The sequence below is a fragment of the Ictalurus furcatus genome, chromosome 14, assembly GCF_023375685.1.
Source record: "Ictalurus furcatus strain D&B chromosome 14, Billie_1.0, whole genome shotgun sequence".
Classification (NCBI taxonomy): domain Eukaryota; kingdom Metazoa; phylum Chordata; class Actinopteri; order Siluriformes; family Ictaluridae; genus Ictalurus; species Ictalurus furcatus.
Window position 1 is genome coordinate 4,003,523 of NC_071268.1, and position 26,508 is coordinate 4,030,030.

The 26,508-nt window shown below is 42.4% G+C and overlaps 1 protein-coding gene across 3 annotated transcripts in view; it reads right to left on the reverse strand.

The window, feature by feature from the left end:
- The window catches only part of chrm2a (cholinergic receptor, muscarinic 2a), a 207,159-nt gene that overhangs the window by 29,799 nt on the left and 150,852 nt on the right, over positions 1–26,508 (reverse strand). For 2 of the 3 annotated variants that reach the window (XM_053641682.1, XM_053641680.1), the window contains exon 2: positions 11,314–11,412. The gene's annotated coding sequence lies outside the window, so the exon portion shown is untranslated. Of the gene's footprint in view, positions 1–11,313; positions 11,527–26,508 lie in introns of those variants that run through there. The other variant, XM_053641681.1, reaches the window with a different exon arrangement.

A 26,508-nucleotide genomic window follows, 5' to 3' on the forward strand; every position in this document is an offset into this window, starting at 1 on the left:
TAAGACAACGATCTAAAACACACTTCCACCTCAACAAAAGACTTTATGAAGGTTTTAGACTGGCCAAGTTAATCAATCAGCAGACCTTAACCCGGTTGACCGAGCAGCATTTCCCCTGCTGAAGAGGAGACTGAAGGGTGAAACCTCCCAAACCCAAACAAACAACACCTGAAAGAAGCCTGGAAAAGCAACACAAAAGAAGAAACCAACAGTTTCAGACGTCAATGAGTCACAGGCTCGATGCAGTAATTGCAAGCAAAAGATACGCAAGCGTTATTTACTTTAATTTACTGGAAGACCATCTGTTCCTGTACTTTTGCTCACCTTACAATTGGGTGGTCTGATACAAAATGTCATGTTCTAAGTTGTTTAACACAGCGAGATGTAAATATGAGGAAATGGAAGCTGAAATTCAGGTCTATCGTCTCATGTCCATCTGAAACCTAGATGTCTTCAGTGTATAGCGAAAACAACAGCACTAGCCTTGTTGTTCCAGTACTTTAAGAAGGGGAATGCATTCGTGTAATTTGGTGTAAATCTAATACAGTGGTGAGTGAAAGTTTGCGAACCCTTTAGAATTTTCTGATTGAAGATCTGCGACTCTAATTTCACCTTAAAATGAAAACTTTTGCTACTCACAGATATGTAATATCGGATCATTTTCCTCAATAAATAAATTGTCCTCGGAGGTACATGCAGTTTCAGAACACCTCTATATCCACCCGCTCAATGTGATACGAGACAGCGACACAACCTGCTCTCCTTTAAACAGAGCTAGCTAGCTAGCTAACATTAGGTAACTACTTCATGCTGTCGGTCATGTGCTCTTTATTATAAGCTAATGCGCAGGCGCTTCTGCTGGATCAGACAATCACAAGGGCTGGCGACAGCTAAAAGGCAAGCTTTGACTGAAAACACAAGGCTCCTTTACTAGGACCTAAAAATGTGACAATCGACTTGCAACCAGATTGTCAAGAGAACCAGCAAAATTTCAAAACCTTACATCCAGCAGCTTTAAATCTTGTGGAAAAAATACAGCAAGTGCTTCATTTGAACTGCATAAGCCTTTAATGGCAGTTTAAACTCTCTTGACGTTGGGTTTAGTGTGTTTGATTTGTTTGTTTGTGTACACCCTCATCTCCTGCTGAGTAGTTTAATGAGGGATGTGCTCTCTGTCTCTCTCTGAGGCTTTGTGCAGCCACTAGAACCATCAGAGCTGCTTAAGAGCATCAGTGTGTGAGCATCATGTGCTGAGGGCTGTCAATCACACATCATTGACTGCCAGACAGGCAGCTCTCCCATCCACCACTCACAAACGTCTCAGTATTGCCTTTGTCTCTCTCCTCCTATTATACCAGGAGCAGACTGAAGCTGATTTAAAACGGAATAAACGATGCATCTGCCCCAGATTCATTTCTGTGAGGTTGTTGCACAGTTCGGGTGTATGGCAGAGGTTCCAAAACGTTTAACTCCACTAAACTAAACCAGCATTGTGTCTCAAATTGCATACTTATGCACTATTTTCGACCGTTATCGAGTACTAACACTAAGCTTGCGTTCCTGTTATAGTTAGTGTTTGAATTTGTCTGGATTTTCTAGACCAGCAAATACTTTTGAACGTGAGGTCGGACTTGTAGAGTTGATTCTCAAACGATGTGAGTCTGCAATAAAACAAATCAACAGTGAATAGATAGGAGTGTGGCGCGGAATGGCCCAGGCGCATTCTTTCATATTTTTTCCCCTCTCCTCGCCCAAACGCCTCTCGTTTTCTCCAGCAACGGGGCTCAACACAGCTTTAGAGATTGCTGTGAAGTTACACAGAAAGTCAGTCAGGTTTGTTTGTCGCTTGTTTATTTCACCGCCACATAACTACAGCCTGTTTTCCCAGCATGCTCTATTTGCTCAGGGCTGCTAGAGCTCCTAGCAGGTAGCCATTAATATTTCAGAACAAGGTTGTTTGGGTTCAGTGGGGACGTCATTAAATGGAGAGGGAAAATGTGATGAATGAAAAACTGGTCACTGGGCCACCAACGCGGTAAAGCACACGAAGGCGGCCGAGGCAAACGCAACACAGTTGGCGTTTTTGCGTGATCGGACAGGGTGTGAGAAGAACTATGGGTTAATCTCTAATGTTGAGTATAAGCGATATTAGGAGTACATGTGTAATGTGCAAATAGCATTAAAGAGCCTGAAATCTCACGAGGCAGCGGGACGCGGCGCGTGCTTAGAAATCGCTGGCTGACAAAATCAGGGTGGGAATATTGCTTGGTCGGTGAGAGAGAGAGAGGAAATGACATTACTGCATCTGGCTGTGGCGTGGTATTATGATTATTATCATATATATTAGTGTGCTTTGGGATATGGCTGTGAGCTGGCAGTGATGGAGCTGGAGCTGGATTAATCGACCCATGTCATGCTGCTGTGGCGCTCCACGATGCTGTGCAATGGCTGATAAACAGGCACTGGGGACTTTAGCGTACAGAGATGGAGGGCGTTCGGAGTGGGCATGACTCCAGCCTGCATTTGGAAGCCAGGTAAAAGCACCTCACAGCTGGCAAACAGAGCGTCAGCCCTCACCTGACCTTGTGCAGTGGCTATATATCATTTCGGTTTGTTTCGGGGAGCTTTGTAAAACCTTCTCTGATAGATCACACACGTTTTATCTCCATTTGTTTATGTACAGTACTGTAAATAGAATTTTCTACGAAGCTGTCTCTTCCTGTATGAAAGAGATACAAAGAATGCTTCGCAAAACCCTCTCTCTTCTCATCTCTTGTCTTCCGTCCTGCTGTGTCTATCCCATCCTCCTTTGATTCCTTCCTTCCCTTCCGTAACCAGACTCGTCTCGCTGGACTAAAAGCGCAAAAGGTAGAGAAGTTATATTCCTAGACGATGTTAACAAAGGTGCTAGAAAGACGATTAATCCTTCCAGTCTAGCGACTTGACAGGAGAACAAGCACAGATAATAGAACAAATAATGGAATCGGTTTTTGAATAGTATATGGACATTTTTATAGGTGGGTTTTTTTTTTTTTTTTGGTCTGCCCAAGGCCGTTTGTCTCTCAGGTTTCATTTCTTATGCTTAAAAGACTGCACTTGACTGGATTTATGAAACAAAGTGACTTTCTACTATAAGTCCTATTCATGCCATAACAATCGAACTGGTTAACAAAGTCAAATCACACTCAACATTACAGCAACTGTGTGAAGACTGAAATTATATTACAGTTGTGTCAGGACCCTAAACATCGGGAACAGCATTGTTCCCTGAATTTTTCTGTTAGAGAAGAGAAAACAGAGCTGCCGTTCGCCCTGTGCCGCATTCTGCTAGGCGACAGAGAACGGAAAACAGATGCCATGTCAAGGGCTAGATGTAATTTGCAATTATCTAGGAGGTTCTGATGTTATGATTTAGGTTTCGCCCCTAGTAGGAACATGATCTAAAGCTGCTATCAGGCCTGTCACTTAAATTATGCTTATAGCAGATACATTATGCTAGGGAGGAGAGCGAGAGGAACGAGACAAGCCTAATTTAAAAACATTTCTACTCCTACACTCTCATGCAATCAGCTTCAATGACACACACACACACACACACACACACACACACACACAATTACATTAAAATGTACAAGCAGCTGTTTAAATACTTATGTTGGAGGACATATAAGTGTCCCAAATAGATAGTGAGTTCCACAGTTTCAAGAGCTGTGCTGCATGATATACAATTCCTTTAAAGGATGTGGAAATGAACTGAACAATCGTTCAGGCGTCAGGAGGACGTAATTGCTCAAGCTCACTCGCCATAGAATTACAAGATGTGTTTAATAGAGGTCAAAACAATTTGCAGCGAATATGGACTCATCTGAGTGAAACACAATGCAGTGCCACTCGGTATATTGATCACATCACGGCTCCGGTAATGTAGGTGTTCCTCAGACTCGGCTCGGCTGAGTTTAGCGTGGCTGTCTGGATTGGCTCAGCTTGGTCCTGGTGTAAATATTAGACTGGAGCGTGTTTACAGTGAATATTGATCGATTTGATGATTTACTGACAGACTTCATTATTTCTTAATGAGTTCCCCATGCTAAAAACACGAGGAACGGTCGATACTGAGGATGAATTATATCTGTCAGGTTTATGATAATTCTAATATAATAAGTTCATGTTATTGTGCCCTGTGATGGATTGGCACCCTGTCCAGGGTGTACCCCGCCTTGTGCCCGATGCTCCCTGGGATAGGCTCCAGGTTTCCCCGTGACCCTGAAAAGGATAAGCGTTATAGAAGATGGATGGATGGATGGAAGTTCATGTTATGGATCATATATAAGACCACGATCAGCAATGAACTGGAATGACACTTCTGTGACACCTATGAAAACTTAGGACGAGTCAGTTTTTGTTACAGCTACAGTTTAGTTTTTGTTACAGCTTCGTTCAGATAAATAACACAGCAAACAGCATACACAGATCAGCCATAACATTAAATCCACATGATTAATATTGTGTAGGTCGCCCTTGTGCCACCAAAACAGCTCGGATCCATCGAGGCATGGACTCTACAAGACCTGTGGAGTCTGGCACCGAGACGTTAGCAGCAGATCCTTTAAGTCCTGTAAGTTGCGAGGTGGGGTCTCCGTGGATCGGACTTGTTTGTCCAGAACATCCCACAGACGCTGGATCGGATTGAGATATGGGGGATTTGGAGGCTGAGTCAACACCTTGAACACCTTGTGTCAGGGAGCGTTATCCTGCTGAAAGAGGCCACTGTCGTTAGGGAATACCGTTGCTATGAAGCGGTGTACTTGGTCTGCAACAATGTTTAGGTAGGTGGTACATGTCAAAGTAACATCCACATGAATGCCAGGTCCCAAGGTTTCCCAGCAGAACATTCCCCAGAGCATCACACCGCCTCCACCAGCTTGCCTTCTTCCCACAGTGCATCCTGGGATGAACGTCTTCCCCAGATGAACACGCACCTGGCCGTCCACATGATGTAAAAGAAAATATGATTCATCAGGCCAGGCCGTCTTCTTCCATTGCTCATGGTCCAGTTCTTATGCTCACATGCCCATTGTAGGAGCTTTCGGGGTGGACAGGGGTCAGCTTGGCGCTCTGATCGGTCTGCACTGTGTGTTCTGACTCCTTTCCATCATAGCCAGCATTAAATTTTAATCTGTGGGATTGGACCAGACGGGCTAGCCTTCTCTCCACGCACCCATGACCCAATCTTCACCGGTTGTCCTTCCTTGGACCACTTTTGTCAGGTACTAACCACTGCATACACCCCACAAGACCTGCCATTTTGGAGACGTTCTGATCCAGTCGTCTAATCTGGCCCTTATCAATCAAAGTCGCTCGGATCGTGCTTCCAACACATCGACTCTGATGACCGACTGTTCACTTGCTGCCTAATATATCCCATACCTTGACAGGTGCCATTGTAATGGGATAATCAATGTTATTCACTTCTCCTGTCAGTGTGTTTAACGTTATGGCTCACAGGTGTATACTGTTACTTGATTTCTAAAGAATTTGGCATGAGATATGGTTGGGGAATGACGTTAACCCTATCTATCTATCATCAGTGTGAACAACCCAGGAGAAGAAGAGGAGGAGTTTCCCGAGCCTGGTAAGTCTAATCATATTTCACCAAAAGCACAAACCTTATACAGTGGGTTATGCTTAATGTGTTTAAAAAAGAGGTCGAATGATTTAATATAGTGAATTCGTCTTAATCAAACAGCGTAGTGGCAGTGGATACAGTACATTGGTTAAAAAGAATCGGTTCAGAACGTGACACACAGCGTGTTCGAGTGAACGTTTGATATGTACAGTAATACAGCATACGCTTGTGATGGGATGTCGATACTCATAGTATAGAAGGTGCTGCAAACAAGTCGCATGCATGAACCGTTCGTCCCTTCACGTGCACCAACACGAAGTCGAAAAAAAAGATCTCCGTGTTGTTTAAAAATGCAAATGTGGCAGATGTTGCACTCCTAGAACATTAAATGATAAACCACCCAGCTGCCTCAATTCACTTACCCAAAGTCATTTTTTACAAGATTTCTGAGGATAGACAATAAGCCACAAACTCCCAAATGAGCAGCATGGCAAAGAAATATATCTTAGGAAGTAAAACTGTCTTTATCATACTTTAATTCGACTAATACGTCTCTTTAGAATGTTTAAAAAAAAATTCTTCAGCAATTTTTAACAGATTTTTGGAACTCATTTGTAGAAAGAACCAAAATAATCTCCCAATAATATAATAATACAAAATGTGCCTGAAATGCGTCTGTACGTCTGGAAATTATTTGTCTGATCACAATGAGGAACATTAGAAAACTTTTCCTTCATTCAGGAGATTCTCACTTGCTAAGCCGACATTTTCCGTAGTGAGATTGATTCAACGTGGCTTGCGAAGATTAATGCACTTACACTCATGTAACATCAGGCAATAATCCATCTCAGACCTCCTGAAGTGATGTGATTGATCTTCTTTAAAGTTGTTTTAGACACACCACGCACACGTTTACAGCCATTCGTATATAATCCTGTTATTTAAGAAGCATGAATGAGCACAGATTGCGTCGGTGGGGGCGATTATTTATTTATTTATTTATTGATTGATTGATTGATTGATTGATATTTTTCAAGGCAGGGGGTTAACAAGGTTAGGCTTTTGTAACGTTTTTGTACTCCGAAATTCAGCGTGTGGCTCTTAAAAAGAGTCGTCGGTTTGTAACGAGTTTAGACGAGGAACAGTCGGGACGGTTTCGCTGAACGGTCGTACACGCAAGAACGATTTGTGAGCACTTTCCTAGTTACAGTAAGATGCTGGTGAGGGAAAACTCATTTCCATGGTACGCTCCAGTGGATCTCATCTTGGGATAGTTTTTTTTTTTTTTTTTTTCCCCAAACGTTGGCTGGGGCTTTGTATCGGGGTTCGGGTTGGTCATCTACTGAGTGGCTTTAAAAAAAAAATTCAACTTATACCAGTAATTAATTAAAATATGCCACGAAACCTTGAGTTTACAGATGGCATGTGTTCAGAGGCATTAAAGCAGGTCAGCACTGCACGGACATAATGAAGGACAGTCAGAGTCAACAGTGCGTGTGTGTGTGTGTGTGTGAGAGAGTGTGAGAGCGAGAGAGAGAATAGATGAGGCAGAGTAGTGTGCCAGTGCACATCCACTTTCCTCTGTGTTCCTTAAGGCCTTCTGGCTCATTAGTAAAGTTGCTACATTTCTTCCTAAATCCTGTAGCCATAAGATTTGCTAATGTGATTAGCTGCATCTCAAGCAGCTGCAGTGAATGCATAATTATTGCTCTGCAGTGAAAAGTAGTCTGTGTAAAAATGTATGCGGGAGTGTGTGTGTGTGTGTAGAAAAGAGAGAAAGAGAGAGACGGTCAGAGTTATGACATGACATCAGAGGACACGACAAACGATACCTTTTTTCATTACTATGACATCCGAATTAAAATACGAAAGCTCATCAGATGATGACGAAAAGGAAGAAGGGGCGCCGATTTCACCGCATGCACCTTTAACAGGAATCATTGCGAGCTAGCGATCCGATAGGTGTAGCTATCAGCGAGTGTGGCTCCTTCGGGATCGAGTTCTGTTCACAGAGCAAAAATATCATTGAAATAAAATGTCAGTTATGTGTACGGTTATAGCGAATATCGTCACGGCTGTGATTACCTGCGGCCTCGGACCTACAGCTTCATCACAGCGGTGGCAACATTCAATATTCCTTATAAGAACTGCATTCTTGCTAGTGTGATATTATAATGTCACATCCGATAACTGTGCATTCTGCTAAAATACATTTGTGTATGATTTTGTGTACGACAAATTATCTGGCTATATATATATATTTGGACAACAAATCTGTGTGCTATCATGGTAAGGGACCATTTCACTCTTTAGTAATGCTCAGCTGTCAAAAAAAATGATATTTTTTCCCGAAGCTGGGTGGCAAGGGCCTAGAATCTGAGCACGAACTGAATTATCCTTGAATGTGATGTGACACTAAACATTAATATCTCTCTCTTGTAGACTCTACTCCCCACTGCCCCAACCTCGAGAGCGTGTGCTCCCGCCGTCATCCCACCTTTGAGGAACGACTCTTCCTTTCTCTCATTTCTCACACTGACATTTTATTGGCTCTCGTGCTGGTTATGGTTTTATCCTCGTTTAAGGCAGTATATACCAGACGGATGTTTATCACTCCTGACAGGAAAGACTACAGAGTAAATTATAACGAACGTTCACAAAAACGTTATGCAGGATGTGGATTGTTCCTGCTGGCCACCCCTTTCAGGAATGTGTCTCTAACGTGTATGGAATTAATACTTTGGAATAAATTGATTTTTTTTTAACGGGGATTGTATTGATTTTGGTCAGTAAGATCTGTAAACAAATAAGAGCAAATCTAGGAACAACAGCATCACAAATGCTCGTAAGTATAAATATACAGAATGGTATGAAGTACTGGCTCGGGCCACCTTAAGTATGTTAACGTCCGTCAGTATCTGGTGTTCTCCAGCTGCTTTAACTACTACAGAGCATCTCATCCTCATGGACTGCACCAGATTGGTCAGGTCTTGCTGTGAGATGTTCCTCCACTCTTCCACCGAGACGTTTGCAAGTTCTCGATCACGTCTGGGACACACACACACGGTTACATGTAATTTTCCACTACAAGGATGATCAGCTGGACAGGAAGGATTTCCTGTCTCCCTGTAGCGCCGTCTTGGATGTCTTACATTACAAACGTTGCAGTTTATTGCTCTGGACACATCTGCAGTCTTCATGCCTCCCTGCAGCAGGCCTCACGCAGGTGAGCAGGAACCCTAAGTGTCTTTCTTCTGGTGAATCAGTAGAAAGGTCTCTTTAGTGTACTGTTATTGTAACGGTGACCTTGAATTGCGTACCGCTTGTAAACTGTTGGTGTCTTAAGGACTGTCCCAAAGGTGTATGTGCAATAATTGTTTATGGTTCATTGAACAAGCATTTTTTGAATTCGTAAGACGCACGTCGTAGTTACGGTTAGCTCTTCATTAGTTCGTGATTAGTACATGTCTTAACTCATCATTAGTCCATATTTAAGGAAGTATTAATTCAGGTATCAGTGCATTACTATTGACGTCCTGTTACCCAAGTGTTACCCGAAATTCTACCACAAGCGTACGTTACAACGCAGCGTATCGATCGTACACTTTAAACGTATTTTAAGAGGTGGTCGAGCCCACCTCTACCACTACGCTGTTTGAACAACTTCTGTATATTTACTGTATACATTCAATCATTTTCTATCAATACAACCTCGCCGGGCTCAGGAAACGTCTCCTCTTCTCTGCAGACACGATCGGGCTTGCAAGTCGCGTTGGTAATGCAGTACACGAACGCAGATATTTTCAAACCTCGACAAGTCTCCGTATTCTCAATAGCCCGAAGAATTTACAGCCTAACAGCTTGAAAATACTCGCATTAACGTACCGTGATGAGACGTGACTTGCAAGCCTGATTGTGTTTGCAGAGAAGAGACACTTCGTGAACTTGGGAAGTCTAATCACATGCCCTGAAAAGCACAAACTTTGTGCGCGAACTTTATGTGCAGTATGTTGAAAAAAAAAAAAAAAAAAAAGGATGTCAAATGATTTATTATATTATATCATTCTTATTCGAATAGAGTAATGCTAGAGGTGGGTGTGGTTAAATTACACTGGTAAGGAATGTCTCATGGAGAGCGTTCGAGTCATGTTTGTGCCAGAGCGTTCCTATTCAATGTATAGAACATTTCATAACGGTTTCATGACAGTAACGCCGAGTTGCTGATAGGTAGTCGAATTGAGCCTTTCTATTCAATGGCGTCTGCTGAAACCTGTGAACTCTGGGCAGTCGTACAGAAAGCACCACTGATACAAACAGATGGATAGTGAATAAAACTAGTTATTACAGGTGACTGTGTGCATGATGTTGCCTGAGGTCCTGACCACTGTAACCATGCATCTGCCAGAACAGAAAATATCTTAAGGACGTATGTGTTACTAGTCTCATGTTTTATTAAACATGGTGTTGAGTTTTCTGCGCTGTAGGGAGGAGAGGCTGACCTTTAACTCAGCAACTGCTGTTGAGGGATTAGAAGGTTGTATGAGAATCTATAAAGCTTAATTTACACTTTCTTCTCTTATTTATTTATTTATTTATTTATTTATTTATTTATTTATTTATTCCCCCTTTTTCATTCTGCCATGGATCATATGCAACATAACCGGCAAAGCTCTTCTGACGTCTAGTTATTCCGACTGAATTATAAATGATAATTCTTCTCTTATGGCGCTACGGAAAACAAACAAACAATTGGGAACACAAAACGTGGGCTATGATCTCGGTAGGCTTGTTTTAGGCTTTACTGTAGAGGTGAATTATAGATGGTTGTAAACAGCAGTGCATCTGGAGCCTGCTTCAGGGAGACACTCGCTTTCTTATAGGTTGTGCAGGAAAGCGACGGAGATGACTGAGATGTGGGGGAAAAAGAGGGAGGGGAGGGAAGAGGGGGAAGTGAGGGTGACAGATCTGTGCTTTCTATATCTCCCCTACAGCAGGGAAAACTGAAGCTTATCATGGAGAGCGTCATCCATCTATCAGCCTGTTCTTCATCCGCCTTTGGAGGATCACGCCCATAGACACCCACTCAAAAAGAAAAAAAAACATCCCCCCCCCATACTGTTCACTGACAGGACATCTTTCTCCTCTGCCTCTGTCTGTTAGTCTATTTCGGTTAGTCATGTGAGTGTGTATCTCCAACGTACCAAATGTCCCCACATGGACTGGAATCGGTTTCAAAGGCTTCCCCCGTCCGCTAGTCAGTCCAATATTAGGAAAGGTCTACTTGTCCTTGATGAAAGCAAAACATAGGAACATAGCATAGCAAAGCAAACACCAAATGCCGACTCTCTAGAACGAGACAAAAAGTGAAAAAAAAAAAGGCTGAAAAGCACGGAAATAAAGGAAAATCCATTTGGTGTCACTAAACGAGCCAACATCAGTATCTTTCATTTGGTGTGTGTGTGTGTCTGGGTGAAAACTGCTGATTGATTCCGGAGCAGCCGAGCACAGAATGCCGTTGGGAATAGCACTCAAAACAGGATATTAGTCGGGTAAAATACAAGCTGGTGTAATACATACAAAGCGCCCGATTGAAACGCAGCATTTATACTGACTAGTTAACTTCCACCACCATCACTACCAGCATCTCCACCACTCCCACACCACTCCCCCTTCCAGCCATTTCTCACCTGGAAATCCTGCTTCCTGCTGAAAAGCTCTCTTCGTGATTGGCGGACTCGATCTCAAATAACCAGAATTCTCCTGGGCAGGAAGGCAATCGAGTGTATCTGCAGGTGAAAAGGAAAGAGGCGGGGGTCAGGTTACTTTCACACACTTCATACACATTCGTGCACAGACTGATCGACAAAACCAAAAGGGTGCGCATTTATATATGAGGCTTATTATGGCTAATGTTTCGGTGCTACTGTATCTTTAGAATTTCGGTAAATTTTTGATGACGACGATGACGATGAAGACGTCCAAATTAATATCAGCCGCTCGCTGATTTGAAGTCACGCTAAACTGTCGAGAGAAGAGGATGAAAACAGCGTGGCTGTGTGCGGGTGTGTAAATAGACTGTGAGGTCTCAGCAGAGACCGAGAGAGACCCGCTGCTCTCGTTTACAGGCCCCAGAGAGAGTGTGTTAGAATGAGAATGAGTTAGAATTCTGCTTAAAGGAGAAAGATACTCTAAATTATTTAGTGCGTGTTGATGTATTTAGCTCTTTCTGGGGACCAAGTGTACTTACAACCCCAATTCCGAAAACGTTGGGGCATGCTAATAAAAACAAAGAGGAGTGATTTGTAAATGTTCTTTGACTTGGATTTAAATAAAAAAAACTTATAAAGACACAGTATTTGATGTTTTACCTAATCAATTGCATAGTTTTTTGAAGGTAAATGTTTATTTTGAAATTGAAACGGGAGCAATTTAGGATTAATAGTGATGTGAGAAGTTGACATAAGAAGTTGATGTGAAACAGGTGTCTAATCATCGTATATAAGGAGCCTCCAAAAAAAGGTCTAGACCTTCAAGAGCAAGGCTGGGTCGAGGCTCGACAATCTGCCAACAGAAGAGTCAGAGAATAATCCAACACTTTCCCCAAAGACAAATCGGTAGGATTTTGGGCATTTCATCCGGTCAAATCTTGGTAAGTAAAGGGCAAGGCCAAAAACCACTTTGGAATATGCGTGATCTCCGATCCCTCAGACGTCACTGTCTGAGGAATAGGAGATCCACGAGTCTGTAATGGAGATCCTGACATGGGCTCGGGAATACTTTGGTAAACCGTTGCCAGTCGACACCATTCGCCGCTGCATCCACAGGGTTTACTATGCAAAGCATACATCAACACTGTCCAGAAGCTCCGCCCACTTCTCTGGGCTTGGTCTCATCTGAGATGGACAGTAGCATAGTGGAATAGTGTTCCTTTTCAAAGGGAACTCAACGTTGTGTGAGTTTCACTCTGTGGGAAGTGCTCTCTTGTGCGTTACTGGTATCTTAAGTTTGTGTGAAATCACGCCTAATCCGCTTGCTAAACGCGACCAACTGGTGTCTTCATCACCCAAAAGGTGTTATTAAAAGAAAAGGTGATGTTACACAGTGGTAAACAGTCGACCGTCCCAACTTTCTTGGAGTGTGTTACAGTCATCAGATTTGAAATGTAAAACATCAAATAATGTGTTAATAATGTGTTTTCAGTATAGTACAGGGTGAACTGAATTTTCAAATGACTCTTTTTGTTTCTTTGTTTGTTTGTTTTGCGTTTTCCATACTATCCCAAATTTTTGGGGAAATGGGATCGTGTAAAAACAGGAATCTGTGACAGTTCTGATCTTGTGCCAACATTTGGCAGGCTCGTATGAATAGCTGCAAAAAGCAAGATTCTATTTCAAGTTAATCAAAGACCCAAAAGGCTTTATTTCAGATATTGGAATTAAAGTTGGGGTTAGTGGTGAGGTGTACACACTGTAGAAGTGAAAGAAAATACCCTACAAGGAAACTCTTAGGCATAATTTTAATACAAGACTGAAAATGACTTCTCAGTAGGCCGTATATGTGTTCGGCCATGGCTGAGTGCCATCTGCATGGCCGTCACACTGCTCCTCATCTTTTTTCATGACAGTCTGGAGCGTCTCTCAGCACAGGTGAGAAGATTTTTTTCCTCCCTTTCATTTGTCTCTCTTACTTCTCATTTCCTCAATTTTCCTCATTCCTTCCTCGCCTCCTCGCTAGCTTTGTCATGCCTCCTCATGCTCTGCAGCTCCTGAAGATCCTACAATAAGAGGAAAATGTGGAAAATTTTGACAGTGTGGAGTCAAAAACTTTTCACATTTTCACAGATTTGGGCGCCGAAGTTAAGGATTGCTTGCAGTAACACACGGACACACAGAACCGCCAAAACACCCGTGTGTGTGTGTGTGTGTGTGTGGGTGTGTGTGTGAAATGCATTATTGAGTGTAGTGAGATAAAACCAGACTCTGTGATCATTAGCGTTCTTGAGCTCCGTTATCACGATTGTCGACCATCTCATGATGCAGCACTTCATGTTTACAGACACACACACACACACACACACACACTAGGATGGAATTATTGTTGTTTTTTAATACCCCCACACATTCCTATTCCCTTTTAATAAAAAGGCATGCCGTGTCAAAAAATACAATTCAGTATCCTGTTATTACTTTATAGCTTCCCTTCTGAGGCACATACTATCACTCCACAGACATCTACTTCTTTCTCTCAGAACAGGAGAATATCTGACTGAAAATGAAGAAATAAGGAGATTTCCGGCGTGTTAATTAAAGGGTTGTCTAGGACTGCAATGCAATTAAGAAGTCCTGATTTGATACGTTTATCACATTCATATCAGTCTGAATATTAACACCTCACATAACTCAATATTGACCCAGATCCTGAGCTCATATAATAACCTGTGTGTTACACTTCTAGCCTGAAGGGGGTGCTCTTTTGATTGTATGGTAAAACATTTGCCTAATAAATCTAGATTTACTTCTTCAGATGCATGTAATCACTGCACTACGCTTGTGATTTGCTTTTAAATAATACATTTCAGGACCAATTTGCAGCATGAGTTCATCCAGTCAGCAAAGCTCTGGATTATAAGGAAAACCCATCAAGTCAAATTTGACAATTTTTTTTTTGTAATTTGTTTCACTTGAACTTGTGTCACTGATGCATATCTGCATACTTGAGCTTTTGCATCTGCCTACTATATATTCAGAACAGCAGTTTTATACTGTAAATTATTATATAGTATAAAACTTTTTAATTACAACTACAATTTAATCACAGCGCACACATATAGGACACGAAATGTAAAAAGATTAATTATCTTTACTCGCTGACATTTTTTTGAACACTTGAAGACATTTTGACACTTTTCAATAGTGAAAAATAATAGTTTTAAGTTTCAGTGTAAATATTAAATGTAAACATGAATATTAAATATATACGTTATGACGTCGGATTTGAGGTACGCGCCCAAAACAGGAAGAACGCTCCTCATGCGACTACCGCTGGGGTGCTGAAAGGACAGTTCCCTTTCAGCACTCCTAGTGTTTTGGACAGGATCAGCACGTGGCTGAAAGGCACTGCGGTCCAAACCACACGGTTGGTGATTACTAATTGCAGGACCGGCTCTCTACCATCCAGGAGACAGCGGCAGAATATAAAAGGGCATGCCGTGAGGAGCAAGATGAGTGGTCTCCTGTTGAAAAAATGGCTAACTTTGTGTCTCTTTATCCATTTACAGCAGATGCTGCCGATGAGGGTGACAACGCTCCCCAGCTGCCCAGTGTCCCTGCTCCCTCTGTGGATGCTTTCCCCTTTTCGGAGATCCGCCGTGATGCTGCACAACTCTCTCCTCATGACCCTTCGCAGCTGGGAAGAGGGACCACCAGCCCACTATTGACACTCCCTGTACTCCTTTCACACCTTTACTTGAGGTTACCCTTTTCTATTTTTTTTTTTTTTGTAAATAATGTAAATAAACCCGGCACTAATTCCCCTCTCTGTGTCTGTGCTCTGCCTGCCGCTACTGCAAGGTTTGCTACAACATATAAATGTTAAATATAAATGTAAATACTGTAATATATTGTTTGTGCTTATGCACTGAAAATAAGTTCTGAGTATTCAGTGTTCTTGCAGTCTTTCAGTGGGGTGCTGGAAGGTGCCCCCTCAGGAGACTTGCTGGGGGAGTTTAATGCTCACGTGGGTAACAACAGTCAAACCTGGAGCGGGCGGCCCGCATGATCTGAACCAGCATGGTGTTCAGTTATTGGATTTCTGTGCTAATGACGGTTTATCCATAATGAATACCACGTTTGAACATAAGGGTGTTCATAAGTATACTTGCTATCAGGGCACCCTAGGCTGCAGTTCGATTATCGACAATGTGGTTGTTTCATCGGACTTGCAACCATATGTTCTGGACACTCGGGTGAAGAGAGGAGTTACGCAGTCAACTGATCACCACCTGATGGTTAGTTGGATCAGATGGCAGAGGAAGATGCCACAGACAGACCTGGTAAGCCCAAGTATGTACAGATAGTGAGGGATTGCTGGGAGCATTTGGCAGAGGCCCCTGTCTAGGAGATCTTCAACAATCACTGGCGGCAGAGCTTCTCCTGCATTCCAAGGGAGGCTGGAGACATTGAACTGGAATGGGCGATGTTCCACACCTCCAATGCTGAGATGGCTGAACAGAGCTGTGGCTCTAAGGTTGCCGGTGCCTGTCATGGTGATAGTCCCCAAACCTGTTGGTGGACACAGGGGGTAAAGGTAGCCATCAGGCTGAAGAAGGAGGCCTTTGAGTTTTGTTAGCTTGTGTGACTCCAGAAGCAGCTGACAGATACTGGCGGGCCAAGTGGAGTGTGGCAATGGCAGTGGCAGAAGCAAAAACTCTGATATGGGAGGAGTTCGGTAAGTTTATGGAAAATTACTTTATTTTGACCTTTAAAGAGATTCTAGCAAAATGTCAAGAGACTCAGGAGGGGGAAGCAGGGCCTTACCTATGCCTTACCTTGCCCAGTTGACCTCAACTCTGGACATAGTCAGATGGTGGAAGGAGTAGTTTGAGGACCATCTGAATCTTTCTGTTGAGGAAGTAGAGTTGGAGAACCCTTGCTCATCACTAGGGCTGAGGTCACTGAGGCAGTTAAGCAACTCCTTAGTGGCAGGATGTGGATAAGCTTCACCCTGAGTTCCTGAAGGCTCTTGTTGTTGTTGGGATCTCCTGGCTGACATGCCTTTTTTAACACTGCGTGAAGGTCGGGGACAGTACGTCTGGATTGGCAGACTGGGGTGGTGGTCCCTATCTTTAAGAAGGGAGATCAGAAGATGTGTTCCAAATTTAGGGCGATCACAGGAGGAGCAATTTGGATTCTGTCCTGGCTGTGGAACAATTGACCAGCTCTTTACCCTCAAAAGGATTATGGAGGGTTTGTGGACTTAGAAAAGGCATTTGACCACCCCTCATGGGATCCTGTGGATGGTGCTTTGGGAGTATGGGGTGCAGAACCTGTTGTTACAGGACATTAAGTCCCTGTATAACCGGAGCAAGAGTCTGTTCCATATCACCAGCGTCAGGTCAGACTTGTTCCTGGTGCGCATTGGGCTCCACCAGGGCTTCCCTTTGTCACCGATTCTGTCTTTCTGACTTTTATGGACAGAATTTATAGGTGCAGCCAAGGGGCAGAGAGGGTCTGGTTTGGTGACCTCAGGATCGCATATTTGTTATTTGCAGAGGATGTGGTCCTGTTGGCTTCATCGAACATTGACCTCCAGCATGCTCTGGGGCTGTTTGTAGCTGAGTATGGAGCGGCCAAGATGAGGGTCAGCACCTCCAAATCTAGAAGGTAGAGAAGAGTGAGAAACTGACAGATGGATCAGTGCAGCATCAGCAGTTATGTGGACACTGTACCGGTCTGTCATGGTGAACAGAGAGTTGAGCCAAAAGGCAAAGCTATCAAATTACCAGTCGAGCTACATCCCAACCTTCACCTATGGTCACAAGCTTTAGGTAGTGACTAAAAAAATGAGGTCACGCGTACACATGGCAGAAATGAGCTTATTTCACAGGGTGGCTAGGCTCAGCCTTAGAGATAGCATTTTGGACATTCGGTGGGAGCTGAAAGTAGTGTCGCTGCTCCTCTGCATCGAAAGGAGCGCATTGAGATGGTTCGGGCATCTGGCTTGGATGCTTCCTGGACGGCTCTCTGGGAATGTATGTCCAATGGGGGGAAGATCCTGGTGCAGACCAAGGATTAGATGGAGAGATTTTATCTCTTCTCTGGTCTGGGAGCATCTGGTTATCCATATGGAGGAAGTGTCTAGAGAGAGAGAGAGGTCTGGGCATCTCTGCTTAGACTGCTGCCCCTGTGACCCAGACACGGATAAGTGGAAGAAAATGGATGGATGGACATAAATGTAATTTTTAAATATGAATATAAATCTTAAATGTAAATCTAGAACTTAAATGTTTCGTTCATATGCTAATTAGCCTCGCCCATGCATCATGGGACAAAAACAGTGCTGGTAGTTTTGCCAAGTTACATCATTTGGTACTAGATTAGGAACAAGGTTCTCCTGACAGGAATGGAACCTGATGTGTTCTTCTGCTGTTGTAGCTCATCCGTCTCAAGGTTTGATGTGTTGTGCGTTCTAAGATGTGTTTCTCACCACAGTTGTAACGAGTAATTACTTGAGTTGTTATAGACTTCCTAGCAGCTCAGACCAGTCTGGTCATTCCTCTGATCTCTCTCATCAACAAGGTGTTTCAGCCTGCAGACCCTCCACAGATGTTTTTTGTTTCATTTTTTGTATAACTGCACAGCCTGGACAGGAGTTCCATTCGAATACTTACTTTTTCCTATCTCATACAAAGGAACTGGCATAGCAGACACTCCACATAATCTAAAACTAAATGTTAAACAGACAAAGAAAAACATATAACTGTCGATGTGGTGAATTTTCTGTGGTTGTTACATTTATGTAACATTTATGAAAGGAGTCCACACTTGGTCACATGGTAACAGTTACGGTTTCCCAGGACAGGAAAGTCTTCAGCCCAGAGGAGTTTGAGCTTTTCCGTATCTCTTTTCCGGTTTTGTTTTTTGCTTTTTTTTTTAAAAAATACATAAGTTTATATCAGACTGTTTGTGTGCATTCAGTCACTTATTGTGTTTCCCATATAGATTAAACTTCCGCCATATAATGAAAATGTCAGATTTATTTAAAAATCGTTCTTTGTGTTGAGTGCTAGTAATTAATTTAAAAAAGAACGGGTTTTCTTCCAAAGACAGTGGAACATTCTCTTAACAAGTCCATTAAAACACTCCAGTGGTTCCATTAAAAAAATAAATAAATAAATAAACCGAGTACAAGAACGTGTGAGAATGTGTGGATGTGTACACTGACATGAGAGGCAACACACACTGATGCGCTGTTGTTTCATGTTAGGAGTTGCTAGGACACAGGAATGTTTGTTGTTGTATTAGATTATACAGTGTGGAGGAGCTCTATTGAAGATGAGAGAGCAGGCTGTCAAATCTAAGAGCTCAAGAGCTTTCCTTTCATCCCCATTCAAACTTTGAACTGGAGTCTGGGTCAAACCAGTGGCTCTGGTAATCTGAATAATGCCAAATGGAGCACACACAATGACTATTTCCAGTGCAATGGCCTGTACACAAGAAAAGCCTTGACATTTAAAAACTAATTAAAGGGGAGATTGAAATGATCTTACAGAGGTCGGCAGCTCATTACAAATAGAAAGTATCCCTCACGTTTTTCCACACAAAATGCAAATATGTGATGCTATGCAAACACACCCTGAAGCCCTGCAACTCTGCAGAACTTCAATCCATCAAATATAAGATGCTCAACAGAGAACACATTACAATAAAATATGACTGATGCAGATTTTACATTATATATATATATATAGAGAGAGAGAGAGATAGAGAGAGAGAGAGAGAGAGAGAGAGTCACTTTCTTTTCTTGTGCTAATGTAATACTTGTAAGTAAGTACGCACATAAAGAACACAGTTCATTTTACACTCTGCCCGTCCTTCAGGATTAGCGCTGGTGTGAGTGCCACTCTGAGAGTTGTAAAAACAAGTTTGCACATTTAATACGCCGCAAATTCACTTTCTCTCACACTAATGTCACCTTTACTCACCTTCCATCTAGCAAGCTACGTCCATGATGTGTGTTTTGAGAGTGCTCTCTTAATGACTCATTGGCTCTCTTATCTCTCATGACAGCACTTTTTTCTTGCCTATAACATATCCCACATACAGTATATCATAATTTGAGTCAGTATAATGTCTTTGGTAAGCTTGATTTTATGCATGTCTATAATCTTATTCTTCATTCACTGAACTCTAGAGAAACGTGTTGGTTGTCCTCCTCCGTGTTGTTCTTTGAGAGAGAAATGATGAAATATAAATACTAGACATCCCACTTAAGGCCTAATGAACGAAAGATAATAAGGGTAAATGCTGTACTTGCCTCCTACTTGTCTCCACAAAGCCAAATGGGCTTTTTCCCTCTTGCTATTACTCTGTCTAGTGCTTTCAACCATCAGCAATACATAGAAAAACTGAGTCAACCTTATTTGCAGTGAGAAGGCTAACCTTTGCATTCATAAGGCATGCCAATTCACAGGCCTGATGATTATCATTATTTTTGCTGAAAAGACTGACCTAGACAAGACATGTTCACTCACTGGCTGAGCTATCGTTGAACACAGTCATTGAGGATATACACCTGAAATGTGATCAGGCAAATCGATAAACTCAGAAAAGTGTACTGTAAATATTAGTTTAGATCCGTTTACAATGCTAGATCTGTTTCAAATCAAAAAGAAAAATGGTTCAAATCCAACTGTGCTATTGAAAATCCCAGTCATTATTTGTCGTCTTGCTGTATTGCAACATCAAACTTATATTTATTACGATCTAAAGAAATAAAATTAAATATTTAGATGTCCTCAGAATAAAAAATAAAAATTAAATAAAAATTATAAAACTAAACTGCGCAATTTATACAAATTCACCCTCCCACACACACTTTCTTTTAACAATCTAAATTAGGACGACTTTTCAAGAGCTCACAGTAAATATGTTGACCTGTGTTTGTTTTAAACCCACCTGTGTCCAATTATATGCTTACACAATAAAAAAATAAAATATCTCTGCCTTTTGTGGAGGTCTCACAGCTAAACTGTTCAGATCAGATCAGTCCTGCTGTCATGAAGATCACTGAACTTCCTGTGAAGCTTTGAGATAAAGTTGATAAGAGGAAAAAAAGTTTGGGAAGGTTGTTAAAGCATCCGCAAAGCTTTGAACCTTCTTAGGAGCACTGTATGATCCGTTATAACACAGTGGACAAAAATATGGTACAAACCAGACACTAGCAAGACTGAGTGCCTGGGCAGGAAGAGCAGTCTTGAGAGTCCAGCTATGGCACTGAAGGGGTTCCAGAGCTCAGGGCTGAAACCGGAGAACCTGTGCAGACCTCAACAACATCAGCAGCTCCTCACAGATCCGAGTGGACTTTACTTTATGTGTTCTTTCACAGTTCGATAACCCGTTCCCTCCTCCTGTGCTCCACTGAGAAAAAAAAAAAAAACCTCATTTAATTTACTTGAACCAAAAATGACCTTGACATAATCGTCCCCTTACCTGGAATGAAGTAAATCAGTAGATCATAGACAGATGGTATTTGGCCATGATTTTGCTGTCTGAGACAAAAATCGCATATTATAAATGACTCATTTGGTCATGATTTGAGACCATTGGTCTTAGAAGGCATGATGTGTCATGCTCACCAGCAGGTGATTTAGTGCCATTATATGTATGCACAGCTATTTATTCTGTATATATTTATAAACATTTCTAAAAAAAAAAAAATAGCTACTGAGTGAAATGATGGAGGCTCAGAAAGGTGAAAAAAAAATCCCAAGAGTAACAACAAAGAGTGCATCTCCTAGAAAATTGCCTGTGCGTATGTGTGTGTGAGTGAGTGTGTGTGTGTGTGTGTACATGCTGCTATTTGTTAAGACACTTGTCCACACCTGCGTTTCCATCAGGACATCAATGAGAAGAACATATCACTGCGAAGTCCTCAATCATGCTCCTCTCACAGAAATCAATACCACGTTAGCACACACATACAATCATACACGCTTCACTTTCAGTGAAGATGTTTCAATTGATCCAAGAAAAATCGTGGGCAATAAAGCTCTCTAGAAAACACTGAGGAAGTGAAATGGAGGTAGAAATGGACTAAAGTGAGCATCCACTGTGACTCTAGATATTTGTGGCTCAGATTGATATCGGTTCTCAGTAATATTTAAAAAAAAATAAACTACACACGTGTAATGTAATGCTCTGTGAGATGCTTTACTGCTCTTGGTGGTTGTAAAGTGTGGTTATTTGAGTTACTTTAGCCTCTTCCTGTAGCATTTTCATCTCTATGAGGCAGAACAGTTTCAGCTGCATAAGCGCAACTCAAGTTTGAATTTGACCATAGACTGTTTGATCACATGATGCCTACTGTATGTGAGTTCGATTTATGCATTTTTACGTGGACTGCAAGTTGAAAATTTCCACCTATGTTACACAATATTTCAGAAGGAATCTGTAGAGGTCCCAATGAACGATGATTAATGTTGTTAAAGTGCTATGTTTTCAGGATTTCCCCTTTTATCAGTAAAGCTAAACCATGGCATGTAACACATGGTGAATCATCGTCTGATGTAAATGATGGTGACTCATTCTGAAGGTCTAAAAATATGCTAAACACTGCATACAGTTGTGCCCAAAAGTGTGTATACCCAGTGGCTATATGATGTTGAGATCCATCGTTTCTAACAATTTACACCGATCATCGTGTTCAATCCTGGCTCTTAATGTATCGTGTTACCTTCTTGAGCATCAGTGAACGTTTGCAGCTTTTGTAATAGTCGTGTACGAGTCCCTCAGTCGTCCTCGGTGTGAAAAGATGGATCTCAACATCATTTAGCCGCTGTTGGAAAGGGCTCAAATATGCAGAAGATGCTGGAAAAGTAAAGAATGTGCAGGACCTGGAGGATTTTTCTGAAGAACAGTGGACAGTTTAACTGCTCAGGACAAACAAGGGACTCGTGAAGAACTACAGTATCACAAAACAAAAAACAGTCATGGATCATCCAGGTAACGACACACGGTATTAAGTATAAAGGATAGGTAAACTTGTGAACGGGGTAATTTTTTTTATATAAATTCGGCTATTATCTTGCCTTGTGGACTATATGTAAACATCTGTTATGTGAAATAGTTTATTCAGGACGGGACTAAGTAAACAACAACATGGGATTTTTAGGATCAATCTTATTTTGTTAACAGTATTAATGATTTAGCAGATTCTGCAAGGGGTGTGCAAACTTTTGGGCACAACTGTACATCACAACCATTATGATTGCATAGTGTTCTGTCACAGTTAGCAAGGAGGAGATGTAGGATGCATGTGCAGTAAAGAGCTTCATTAAGGAAATCAAGCAGACAAATCCAAAATGTGAATCAATAACGTGTTTGAAACGGCACAAGGCAGGCAAGGCAAAAGGAACTAGAAACACTAGAACCGTGAACACAGGACAAAGGTTTGGTATGGAGAAGACACTCGCAATACTTTGCCACGAACATAGACACATGAGGGGTTGAAATAACAAACGTAATCAAGGGGGAAACATAAACACCTGAGACACATCAAGAGACAACCAATGACATAACAGGGGAAGAGACATGACATAAACCATAACAAACACACATGTCGAAAGTAAACAAAGTCAATGTCACTGAACCTGGAAGTGCGTGCAGTCGCCACTCGGGCTTCAGAGCGCACTGCATGCTCCAGAGCTCTGTGTGAGGGGAAATCTCTGATTGATCCCCCCACCAAAGGTGCTTCTCCTGAAGCACCTTACAAAACTCCCCCTGTAGTGTTCTGGGCCCTCTAGGCAGAATGTCGACACCAAGTACAAGGACTTGAGGCAGGCATTGTCTGTGATGTGGTCCTATCCCAGAGGAGCTTGGGAGCGGACTTGGCTCATTCAGGCAGAAAGTAGGCTGTGGGTTGGCAACAGGCTCGCTGGGGTCAGATGGCTGGGCTAGGACATGAGTGTTATGGTTCTTAGGCAGAATCCAGGCTTGGGACGTCATGTCTTTGGTGGAGAATGGAGGCAGAAAGACATCTTCAGTGGAACAGGATGGCAGAGCGACATCCTCAGTGGAACAGGGAAGCTGAGCATCGTTCTTTGTCGGTTGGTTTGTTGGTTGACCGTGTCAGAATAGGGAACATGGCTTAAGAGGCCGTCTTGTCGACCTTGGACATGAACATGGCTCTTCGACCACAGACAGGAACGTGGCTTGGGAGGTCGCCTCGTCGACCTCCAACTGGAGCTCAGCAGTTGTGACCACCTCGTGGGTCTCTGGCTGATGTTCTGGAGATGAGGTCACCATGTTGAGCTCTGGCTGTGGTTCTGGAGATGAGACCATCTCTTGGGTCTCAGGCTGGAGCTCTGGAGATGAGGTCACCACGTTGACCTCTGGCTGGAGCTCTGCAGGTGAGACCACCTCGTTGCTCTCAAGCTGGAGCTCGGCTCATGCTCAGTTGTGGAGCTGTTTGTGGATACGCCAGCCGCCTTTGAAACATGCCTGTGAGCAGATATATGATTTGTGTATCCTGAGTTTAACGCAAGCTGGACACTGTAGTTGGGCTTCTTTATGGTAACCATCAATCATGCATGCCTGTATTACCTCCCTAACCACTCTGTCGACCTGGAGCTGGACCTGAGCTATGGAGGCCACCCGGTTAGCCTACTTCCTCTCGTAACACATGGTGAACGGCCTCGAGGTTTTGGCAATCAGGCTGGTTTTCCCCAAAAATCTCTCCAAATCCAACTGAGGGTCTACGTTAAAAAGCACCCTCATGAGACCCCAAAACTCGGCCACGTTTCCCAGGCCGATGTAACCTGAGGAAATTAGGAGTTCCACCCATCGGCGAGCTGGGCCAGTAAACTGGGACAGCATGAACCCCAGCCACTGCTTCTCCTCAGGCTTGGGGTCCACCAAGCTTGTGAAATAAAGTTGGTATTGGAGAAAAAAATTCCTTCAACAGGCTATCAAAGCCTTGACATGGTGCCGGGGGGCCCATGGGAAACCATTGTGGTAAGTGCACGGAATCAAAAAGATTCCGGCATGACATTCCTTTCTCACTCCTACTGCATGCATCTTGCTGGCGAAGTATTCTGTCATGGTTAGCAAGGAGGAGATCCAGGATGCATGTGCAGTAAAGAGCTTTATTTAGGAAATCAAGCAGACAAATCAAAAACGTGAATCAGTAACATGGTCGAAAACAGGCAAAAGGTAGGCGATCGCAAACGGGCATAAGGTAGGTAAGGCAAAAGGACAAAACGGTAAGGAGGCTTGGTACGGCGAAAACACTCACAAAACTTTGCCCCGAACATAGACACATGAGGGAGTGAAATAATAAACGTAATCAAAGGGGAAACATAAACACCTGAGACAAATTAAGAGACAGCAAGCCTTGGGCTTCAGAGTGTACTACATGCTCCAGTGCTCTGCGTGAGGGGAAATCTGACAGTGCTCGGGGGGAGGGTGCTGTTTCAGTTCGATCTCATGCCACGCATAGAAAAAAAAATGACAGAATTAGTACAAAATGAAAAATATCATGCCACCATGCTGGCCCGGTGTCCACAGCTCAGGAGAGCGGGGTGAGCACCACTGCTGCAAATCAACTGCGACATATCGATTGAGATAACATAGAAAGCAGATTAAACATTGCAGTAGAATACTGTTTGTGTTTGTCTTCGCACAACAAGCATCAAATCTCATGATCGTATTACGCTATGGACTAGCTAACTTAATTACCAAACCTGCAAAACAGTTACATTTACTCTTAATACAATAAACTAATTTGGACATGGTGATGACCCAATTAAGGTAAAATTATTGCACATATCAGTACAATTTTGGTTAAATGAATATGCCCAGTAAATTCTCTAACACCACTACAATGTAAAGTGATTTTGAGCACATTTGTTTACATGCAGCCTAATAATCCGTTAGTAACCCGCCTGATCAAAATCATAATGAAATTTATATCCAATCAAAAGAGCTGGGTAAACATTTCAATAATTGATTAACTAGAATTATATCAGCCATATAAAGCTTACTTTCACCATTGGAACCTGGTGAGGTGGTTCATATTACAGATTTGTAATGCTGAGCAACTTCATTATGGCCATGAACTTTATTTCTTGCTGTCAGTATAATAATAAGGTTTTACCCAGATGAGATGAAGTTTAAACTCATTAAGAACACCAGCATCTTGCATCAGATGATGCCTGTTAAAGAAGAAACTTGACTGGCTTTTACTTTTTTTTGATTAAACCAAATCAAACGGGAATGTTTGGTGAGTTTGTGATGTTATTCCAGATTGTTCTAGCTCACGTTCTAGCGAAGTCCTTCCTGGCTAACCCACAAAATGCACTTTCTGACCTTTAACAAGCCTGTTTGAAACTTTAACGGGCACACTTGCACAAACACTTTAGGAGTGGCAAAATCAACAATTTGGTACATTCCTAAAAAGAAGGAAGGCGCTGCCAAGCTCACCAACACCAAAAGGCCTGGAAGACCACGGAAGACAACTAAATCTGGATGATAGCAGAATTGGTGAAGAAAAACCCCTTTACAACATCTAGCCAAGTCAGGAACACTCTGGAGGACGTAGTATCATTGTCAAAGTATGGAGAAGGAAAAGAAGGATCTGTGATCCAAAGTATACCACATCATCTGTCAAACATGGTGGAGGAAGTGTTACGGCATGGGTATGTATGGGTGCATATGATGATGAAACTGCTGATAGAGGTAGCAGGATGAATTCTGAAGCATACGGAGCGATACTTTCCGCTCAGATTCAGTCAAACGCTGCAAAACTGAGACGATGGCGCTTCTCAGTACAAATGGTTAATGATCCAAAACACACAGTGAAAGAAACCCAAAAGCTTCTTAAGGCAAAGAAATGAAATATTCTTAAAAGTCAGATGGCCTCAACCCAGTTGAGCCGATTTTCACTTACTGAAGACAAAACTGAAGGCTGAAAGACACACAAACAAGCAGCAACTGAATGTAGCCACAGAAACGGCCTGGCAAAGCATCTCAAGGGAGGTGAGCTTTGATGCTATTCTGGATCGTTCTAGCTCACCCCTGGAATAAGTGATTGGAGTTTGTAGACTCAAGTATAAAAGCATCAACTAGTAGAAAAGTTCATTCAGATCAAAGCTTAACGGGATAGAT